This window comes from Chelonia mydas, chromosome 2 (assembly GCF_015237465.2).
Source record: "Chelonia mydas isolate rCheMyd1 chromosome 2, rCheMyd1.pri.v2, whole genome shotgun sequence".
NCBI lineage: Eukaryota > Metazoa > Chordata > Testudines > Cheloniidae > Chelonia > Chelonia mydas.
The window spans coordinates 67,465,239-67,475,040 of record NC_057850.1 but is presented as its reverse complement, the minus strand read 5'-3'; the positions used below and the strand labels follow the sequence as shown (position 1 = coordinate 67,475,040).

General features: G+C 40.6%; 1 protein-coding gene across 1 annotated transcript in view; it reads left to right on the top strand.

The window, feature by feature from the left end:
- The first annotated feature begins 478 nt into the window (after window positions 1–478).
- Window positions 479–9,802, top strand: part of RP1 (RP1 axonemal microtubule associated) — a 295,779-nt gene continuing 286,455 nt past the window's right edge. The window contains exon 1 of the mRNA XM_043539623.1: window positions 479–620. The gene's annotated coding sequence lies outside the window, so the exon portion shown is untranslated. The remainder of the gene's footprint in view (window positions 621–9,802) is intronic.

Below are 9,802 nucleotides of genomic sequence, written 5' to 3'. Positions count from 1 at the left end.
CATATGTACGTTACTTTATTACCAGTCAGTATAATTAATAGATAATGATCATGAGGGGTATTGAGATCCTGCAACTCCTGTTGACTTCAGTGGAGGTTGAGAACGCACAGCACCTCTCAGGATCAGGCCTTAAATATGCTACTTCCTGGGCTCACAGAAACAGCCCATATAAAGGGTTACAGTGTATTGAACTGTATTGTGAAGGAGAAAATATTTGTGCTGGGACGAAATTAAAAGAGAGGAGATAAATGTTATGCAGTGTCAGTCCTTTATATAATCAATTCATTCATATAGCACAGTGAGATTAATGACTGCAATTATGATCAGGAAATAACAAACAGTTCCACTGTTTTCAGTTTGTTGCTTAAGAGTTGTATAAAGTGTTTGCTGTTGCTATAGGTAATTCAGCCAATAATACAAAACAAACATCAACGTTCCCTTTCAACAAGAGTTTGTGTGTAGGATGCATCATAGGTGGAGTACATGTGAATTTAGAGCAGCAGTTTAATGAACTAGCATCTATAACATTTTGATTTTTGTTTGCTGCCGTTTTCTATAGCATTGCGAAGTCCTTGGTGGCAATAAAAGGTTAAAATTCAACTGCATCCTGGAAGCGTGAGGTAAAATTGTTTAAAATTTTTCTTAGTGAATGATTCTATATAGAATTTTTATACTCGAGGAGCAAATTGTCCTGAGATTAGATTGGGGCATGTAGTATTGCTGATTTGTCTGTGGCAGGATTTGTGACAGATACATATGTTTGCTTGTCTTTTTGGTTTTGTACTATTTGCATCTTTTCCCATCAGTTTTAGGAAGCATTTAGGCCAACATTTTCAAACTTATGTGGATAAACTTACCTTCTCAACTGGCCTCCTTTCCACACGGACTGAGCATCTACAGCTTCTTTTGACTTCAATGGGAGTCATGAGTGCTCAGTGCCTCTGCAAATAAGATAATTTTTATTTAGGTAATTAACTTTAGGCACCTACATGTGGAAATTTTGACACTAGTAATTGTGACCTTGTATTTATAATTGAATGGCTTTAACAGGTCAGACTAGTAATGTCATTTTAAAGTAGCTTTGCACACCTGGGAATAGCATGTTCTATAGAGCTACAGAGAAATAGAGCAAAATATTTTGATAAGGAAGGAAAGGTTTCACAAATGTTCTGGACTTCTTTGTGTAGTTGTTAAACCTGCCCATCTGGTCCTTCATTTTTCTTTTGAATCCAGGTGAAATATTTTGAACTTATGAAAATTAAAACTATTTCCCATACTTGTGGCCAATTTCATGCTGGCGGAACTCAGCTGCAGTCAATAGAGTTGTGCCAGCAGTTTGAGCCCTGTGGGATTATAGCCAGACTGTAAAATCAGACAGTGACACACATTGTCTATTTTGTGGGTATTCCCCCTTGTTTTACTCAGCTGATGGAAATTATGTGTCATGTCAACGGTGCTGGAGATGTCCCTGAGCCCAGCAACTCAGCCACTCTGTCCTCTGTATTCATGTCAGCTACTGCTATCCTCTCTAGGCTTGTTTCTGGGGAAAATGGTGGGGTCACTCCATTGCAGATCAATATACAATACTGAGCAGGGGAAGTGACCTCTTTTGGCACTGCCAGAGTCCCTAGCAGAGGCAGAAATATTGCTATACATTTACTTTCATGGTTTTTCCAGTCCATGAAAGTAAGTTATAAGGAATAGTTTTACAATTGACAGTATTATATCCATAATCTATAGAGTTAAACTCTATAGATAATATAACAGTAGCTAGGTAATTCTTCAGAGTACTTCTTGCATCACGAGAGAAAACCAAACTTCAAGTGTCTCCTCTCTTTTCTGAATAGAAAGGCATTGATGGAGAGGGTTTACCTCACAATGCTCATCTCCAGAGAGTGCTCAGTTCCATAGCATTGTCACCTGTGGGAGGCCTCTGCAGCTCCAGCAAAATGCACAAACCCTGAGCTTTGGTGAGATTAGTAGAAGAAAAATCATGACTCTGCACATCTCCCAGCACTGGTAGTCTATGTTGCCAGCAGTTAGCCCACCACTGCTTGTCCTGCTATGACCCTTCCCAGGGGCTTATGTGGCATGCAGCAATTTTTGTAGCTTTGATCAACATTCCACATGCTGGTTTCAGAAGGGGTCATGCATAGAGCAGCATGTTTCCCTGGCTCTCCCTATCTCTGGCTGGTCACAGCTCTTATCCTGACACACAGCATGGCACACCAGTGCTGTCTACATAAGAAAAGCATACGACATTCACTAAAGTGGCTTATTATTTATTTGTATTACAGAAGTGCCTACAAATCCAAAATGAGATTAGAGTACCATTGTGCTAGGCATTGAACAGGCATAGTAAGATACAGTCCTTACCCACAAGAGTTTAAAGTCTAAACAGACAAGGAGAATGCAGTGTGAGAAAGGATATAGAGGTATAGGGACATGGGTAAGGTCACACAGCAGAGATGGGAATGGAATTGAGGTCTCCTAAGCTCCCATCCAGGTACTATATTTACTGGACACACAATGCCTCTCAGATGAACTAAATTGGTTTAGAAACTGCTGTAGTTAAACAGGTGCAACCTTTTTGTGTAGACACTCTTATTTTTAAGAATGCCATGTATTAATGTAGCTTAAGTCAGTAGGGAATTGATGTTATGGTAAATCAATATATGGTGCTTTTAGACTGAAATACGAGTGTCCACCTAGGCAGTTGCACCTATCTAACTAAAGCAATTTCTAAACCCAGGTAGTTAACTAACGACAGTTTTCTCATGTAGACAAGCCCAGAGATTAGCTTACTACGTGGTGAGTTAGAGCAAACTGTATCTCTTTTTTCCCCCTCCAAGTTGTTGCCTGACCTATTTTGCATGGAGATGCCACTTTTTGGTCGTCTTCTTGTCGGGGGTTGGAGGTGAGCATTTAGCCCAAACATATTTGGGTAACACTGTACCATTGGACAAATATACTGCAGAAAAATGAGTGAAAATAGATAAGTAACTTATGAATTGTAGCATTTGAGCCATGCTGAAATTATATTTAGCAATGTAAGTCCATTTAGAACACATTTAAGGATGGATTTAGATATTTTTCCAAAATATAATTTAAATTGACTGAAAATGAAATCTAATCAATGTAATACATTAGGAGCACACTTCTGCTAGGGATCTGCCCCTCACTTTATGTTGTAGTGAGGGAAATGCAGGTGTCAGGGAGATTAACTTTTCACTTTGGGACACCTAGGCTCAAACCAGACCTATATTACGAATGACAATGAGTTTGGTCTCTAGTAGACACTTGTCCACAGCATAAAATTTGGAATGATGCTCTTTGCTCTGGACTGGAATGGCAGAGGCAATTGTAGTTTAGGATCATGGCTCATTGGGTAGGTCTTGGGTAAACTTTCACACTGCTGATTATACCAGGTATTAACTAGTGCGGGGATTCTCAAACTTAATTGCACCACGACCCCCTTCTAACAACAAAAATTAAGACATGACCCCAGGAGTGGGGACCGAAGTCTGAGCCCGCTCGAGCCCAGCTGTCCCAGGAGGGCTCAGACCAAAGCGAGGAGCCTGCAACCTGAGTCCTGCCACCCAGGTCTGAAGCCTGAGGGCTTCGGCTTTGGCCCTGGGCAGTAGGGCTTGGGCTTTGGCTCTAGGCACCAGCAAGTCTAATGCCAGCCCTGGTGACCCCATTAAAATGGGGTCCTGACCCACTTTGGGGTCCTGACCTATAGTTTGAGCACCGCTGAACGAGTGCAATAAAGCCTCAATCCAGTAAAGCACACAGAACTTTGTGTTTGAGTGGTCCCATTTATTTCACTCTCATCCTTAAATGTACATGTTTAAGTGCTTAGCTGGTTAGGGCTGGAGTCTCTTACTGACATAGTCAAGAAGAAGACTATTGTATACTAAATAGTACTAAGGTTAATTATGCCTAGTGATGATGATTAATATTAACAATAGTGACATAGCTAAATCCCCATGTACTGTGCTGAAAAAGTGCTAACTTAACTAATGGTAACAGTGCACATAATTCACTGCTTTAATTGCCCTACTTTGTTCAGTACAATTTGTATTCTTTTTGCAAAAGAGTTTCAAAAAGTAAACTAGATTGCTTGTCCAGTTACATTTTTATCTCTTTCACAATGCACATCTCAGTCTAGCTGAAGTTCTTGTTAAACTCATTTATCATTTGCACCATGGCAATATGCGTTGAGTGTTTGTATGTGTATTACTGCCCTGGTATCGCTTGTATTGGCAAACCATGAAAAAATAAATAGTGTCCTTAGAAACTGTAAACTGAACGTGGAAACATACTCAGTACTGCAGTGCTTCTAATTGCCTTTAACATTCCAAAATACTACAAAGATCACCCAGGCATGACTTGTTTGATGATAATTGTGTAATATTCAGTGACATAAATTGCCAGCACTGCATCTTAGGTTGAATGTTAGAATAGTAGTTAGGGACCCAGTCCTTACCCATTTTTCCCAAGTGTAGACTGAGCTCCAACTGTAGGACTGGGCTCTGTTTTCGAGAGGTTTCAAGCTATTCACTAGCAGTCTTTCATTATGGTGGAAACAGTTCAGCATCTTGTAGTGGGTCAGGACTGCTGATGGCCTTATGCTCATTGTCTGTAGCAGATGTAGAGCTGGTCCAGGGCTACCCGGTATGATTATTGTAAAACCTTCTCAGGACCTGCTGTGTATAGGAAATTACACCCATTAAATCAATTTCAGTCTTTAAATTTAACACTCCCCTGAAAAGCAGCACTTCTCTCCCAGCCTCTTGACTTCTGTTATATACCTATTTCCCCTGCTCCTTCGTCCTATCCTCCTCTGCAGTGTTGCATGTCATTATTACTGGTGATTTACCTTACTTAGATTGTAAGCTCTTCAGGGCAGGGCCTCCTGTGCTTCGTAAATAATGTAATAGCATCAATATGAAATGTAATGGGAAACATTGACTGAGGCAACCAAGATAATGCAACAACATTGGAAAATTGTTTTCCTCCTGCCTCCTCATCTGCTGCTGAAAATGGCAAATTTGTAATACAGATTTTTGCAATGGAGTTTTACATTTGTATAAAATGTTGTACTTTTTCTCGCTGTTTGAATATGCAGGCCCACACATCTTAAAAATAGATTGCCTTTGATTTGTCTTTTTGTTCCTTTGACAGCTCTCTTCTACAGTGGTGCTCTTCTCAAAGTGAGGATGGCTTGGTCCCAAATCTAAATGAGTATCTATTGTGCATCTTTTGTTACAATCTCTCCAGTCAGTGAATGCACTATCGTTACCTAGTGATCTAGGTTCCCAAGTTTCATACAGTGCATTTTGAAAAATTCAATAGCAAACTTGTATTTTATGCTGGTAGAAGAGCCAATTTACTATGGGCAACAATAACTTTTCACTTTACTCTGCGATTTATTGTGACCTCAATCCAATGCACTCCTTCAGGAGTGTGCTGAGGGCTTTATTCAACTAATAGAATTCAAACTCAAATTGGTCACCTGTTTTTCTTTGAAGACCTAGGTATTTTCCTCCTGAAGAAAAGATTGAAATAAGAACTAACTGCTTTTTTAAAAAACAAACAAAAATTTTTGTTTATAAGACATTTTATATGAAACACTTTTTCATTCTGATTGTCTTAAAATGCAATTATTTTCAAAGGAATTATTTTCACATCCCTTAAGCTGCACTGTAGACTTTCAGATAAACACATTTTGCAATGCTCGTACATTTTCAGGTATTAAACTTTTATAATACTTCTCCATGTATTTTTCTAGTAACTAAAGGATCACCAGCTTTTTTGCCCACTTAAACCTAAGTAGCCAATTTGTGGTACACTTCAGAAATCTAAGGTTTTCTCCATAATTTTTTCTGAACCATGTTTTCTCTGCTTAGTTATATTTTTATGCATAATTTTTCTTTCTGAATTTTGGAAAAAGTTTACTTGTTTCTGTTCCGATAACAGGAAGATCTTTGAAGGCAAAATCTGGTTTGTAGCTTTTTTTTCCCCTTTAAGTACTTGCTGACCATTTTTATTCATGTTGTTCTTTTTATAAGAGGAAATCATAAAAATCCTATTAGACAAACAGATAAATAAAGAGAAGATTTTACAGAATCTGTTGATAGAACAATAACACTCTGATGGAGTTTTCTAGGGAGATAGTTTGAATTTTTTGTTTGTTTTTAAATGCTATTAGAGCCTAATCCTGAGAGTTGCTTCCTCTTAAAGTTTAATTTCTATATAAATCAATGGAAGTAGAAGGTACTTAGCACTTCACAGGACCTGCCTGAACATTAGGCTTTGATCCAGAAAATCACTTAAGCAAGTGTTTAATCTTACTTTCATTTTTTATTTCAATAGGGCTGCTCCACGTGCTTAAAGTTAAGCATGTGCTTAGCACTTTTCTGGGTTGGGTCTTTAATGGGCAACACATAAGAAAACATATCTATTAGGATATGACAATAGAAGTTGTGAACTGGTCAGAAGGTGGACTGGTCAGACAGCTCAAGGACCAGTAATCTGCCGCTAACACACAGCTCTACACATCCTTCACGATGTGTGACTAAACCACTACCACCAAGAGAAGAGCAGGAAAAATGATTAAAGATCTCGAAAACATGACCCACGAGGGAAGATTGAAAAAATTGGGTTTTTTTTAGTCTGAAGAAGAGAAGACTGAAGGGGACATGGTACTAGTTTTCAAGTACATAAAAGGTTGTGACATGGAGGAGGGAGAAGAATTGTTCTTCTTAACCTCTGAGTATAGGAGAAGCAGCAATGGGCTTAAATTGAAGTAAAGGAGGTTTAGGTTAGACATTAGGAAAAACTTCCTAATTGTCAGGGTGGTTAAGCACTGGCATAAATTGCTTAGGGAGGTTGTGGAATCTCTATCATTGGAGATTTTTAATTTTTAAGAGCAGGTTAGACAAACACCTGTCAGGACTGGTCTAGGTAATCCTTTGTCCTGCCATTAGTGCAGGGACCTGGACTAGATGACCTCTCAAGGTCCTTTCCAGTCCTATGATTCTAAGATGGCCCCGTGTTTGGACAAGATCAACTCAAAACACCTGGTTGAAGCTGAACTGAAGCAAACAGTGGTGGTGATGGTGGGCAGAGGAAAGCTTTTGAAGACTTTGCAGCCCACATGCAGTTTCCTTTGGTGGAATGGTACATAACCATGGTTGGTCAGTTTGGGCTGTAGTTTGAGTACTCCTGGATTTCTCACTGATGCAAAGCTGTCACATAGCAGCATCCATGAGTAGTGCATTTGATCTTCTCCAGTTGACTAGCAGACTTTGTCCCATCCTGGTGGATTGTGACCTGGCTTCAGTTATTCATGCCTTTGTCACTTCTTGGATGAAGTACAGCAATGCAATATCTCTGGACATGAACACATCAGCACTTAGGAAACTCCAAGTGGCATAGAATGCTGCTTTGCATTTCCTCAGCAATGTGGGCTACCTTGTTCACATCATACCTGTCCTTTGTCCTCTTTGCTTGCTTCCCGTAGAATTTTGAATCAAGTTCAAAGGGCCTTATCTTCAAGGTCCTCTATAGCTGGTGCACAGAATATATAAAAGATTGCCTAAAGCTCTAGGATGAGGGCCAGGGCTGACAACTTTGCTCCTCTGATACTAAGGAATCAAATATAGTCTCCAGACAAAGGCTAAAGCTCATCTGCACGGGAGACAGAACTTTCTCAGGGGCTGGTCAGAGACTGTGAAATGAACTCCCCCCAAAACTAAGGACTATCACAAATCTCACCACTTTCCACTCCAAGTGCAAGACACATATCTTTGACCTTGCCTTCTCTAACATAAACACGTAACCCTAGGTATATTTGTGTGGTTTTTTTTTTAAAACCTTTCCAAACAAGATATTCCATAGCACATACTTCTCCCCCTAGGGAAAGGATGAGAACAAACACTTGTCAGATGCATAGTCATGCTGCTTAACTACTACTGGAAGGTGCTCAGATACTATGATGATGGGTGTGGTAGAGAACCTACGTAGAACAGAAGTTCATTCACTAAAAATTCAACTGTAAGTGTTCTCATGTGGCAAATCCATGTATACTAATTATATTTGGTCTGAATTAAATGTATGGGATTTAGATTCAAATCCTCTTCACCTTACTTGCTCAAATAGACCCTTGATTTCAAGTTACGAGTAACTGGGTTTGGGTTAAAATTAATGGAACTCTTTTGAATTCATACATTTTAATTACATCTAAAATTAGTTCCTATTTTTGTGGCTGGAAGTCTAACAAAACAGAGCCCCAGGTCATCCCAATGGCTCGTGCAAGCGGAGATGTCCTAATGTGGTCAGATCATTCTCATGGGGTATGCAGAGGATCATTCTTCACCCCCATTCTGATCAAGATCCTGTGGGTGCTATAGGGGCCTTCCTCAACAGTGCTTGAGAGAATGGAGCAGGCAATCAGTCTCTCTAGGACATTGTTCCCTGCTGACCCTAGGGGATTTCCACTCTGAAATCTGAGTGGGGTGAATGCTGCTTAGAATGGCATTAACTCCTGCTGGGTCCCCTCCACGCATGCTACTCAATAGGAACTCAACCAGTAAAAAGAAAAGGAGTACTTGTGGCACCTTAGAGACTAACCAATTTATTTGAGCATAAGCTTTCGTGAGCTACAGCTCACTTCATCGGATGCATAATGTGCAAACTGCAGAAGACATTATATACACAGAGACCATGAAACAATACCTCCTCCAATCCCACTCTCCTGCTGGTAATAGCTTATCTAAAGTGATCACTCTCCTTACAATGTGTATGAAAATCAAGGTGGGCCATTTCCAGCACAAATCCAGGTTTTCTCACCCCCCCTCCCAAAAAAACACACACACACAAACTCACTCTCCTGCTGGTAATAGCTTATCCAAAGTGACCACTCTCCCTACAATGTGCATGATAATCAAGGTGGGCCATTTCCAGCACAAATCCAGGTTTTCTCACCCTCCGCCCCCCCCGCCCCCAACTCACTCTCCTGCTGGTAATAGCTTATCCAAAGTGACCACTCTCCCTACAATGTGCATGATAATCAAGGTGGGCCATTTCCAGCACAAATCCAGGTTTTCTCACCCCCCCACCCCCATACACACACAAACTCACTCTCCTGCTGGTATGAGCTACTACCAGCAGGAGAGTGAGTTTGTGTGTGTATGGAGGTGGGGGGGGGGTGAGAAAACCTGGATTTGTGCTGGAAATGGCCCACCTTGATTTTCATACACATTGTGAAGAGAGTGGTCACTTTGGCTGGGCTATTACCAGCAGGAGAGTGAGTTGGGGGCGGGGGGGGGCGGAGGGTGAGAAAACCTGGATTTGTGCTGGAAATGGCCCAACTTGATTATCATACACATTGTAAGGAGAGTGATCATTTTAGATAAGCTATTACCAGCAGGAGAGTGGGGTGGGAGGAGGTATTGTTTCATGGTCTCTGTGTATATAATGTCTTCTGCAGTTTCCACAGTATGCATCCGATGAAGTGAGCTGTAGCTCACGAAAGCTTATGCTCAAATAAATTGGTTAGTCTCTAAGGTGCCACAATTACTCCTTTTCTTTTTGCGAATACAGACTAACACGGCTGTTACTCTGAAATCAACCAGTAAAGTCATGTTGGCTGGGGAGAGGATGGGCAGAGAAACAACTTTGATGGGCACCATCTATGCAGGATGCCTCCAGTCTCTGAAGTTCCTGCCTTGTGTATCACTAGCCTCTACAGGGTTAGGAGGCCTCACTTCTCCACTCCTTGGACCCAAACCCCTTC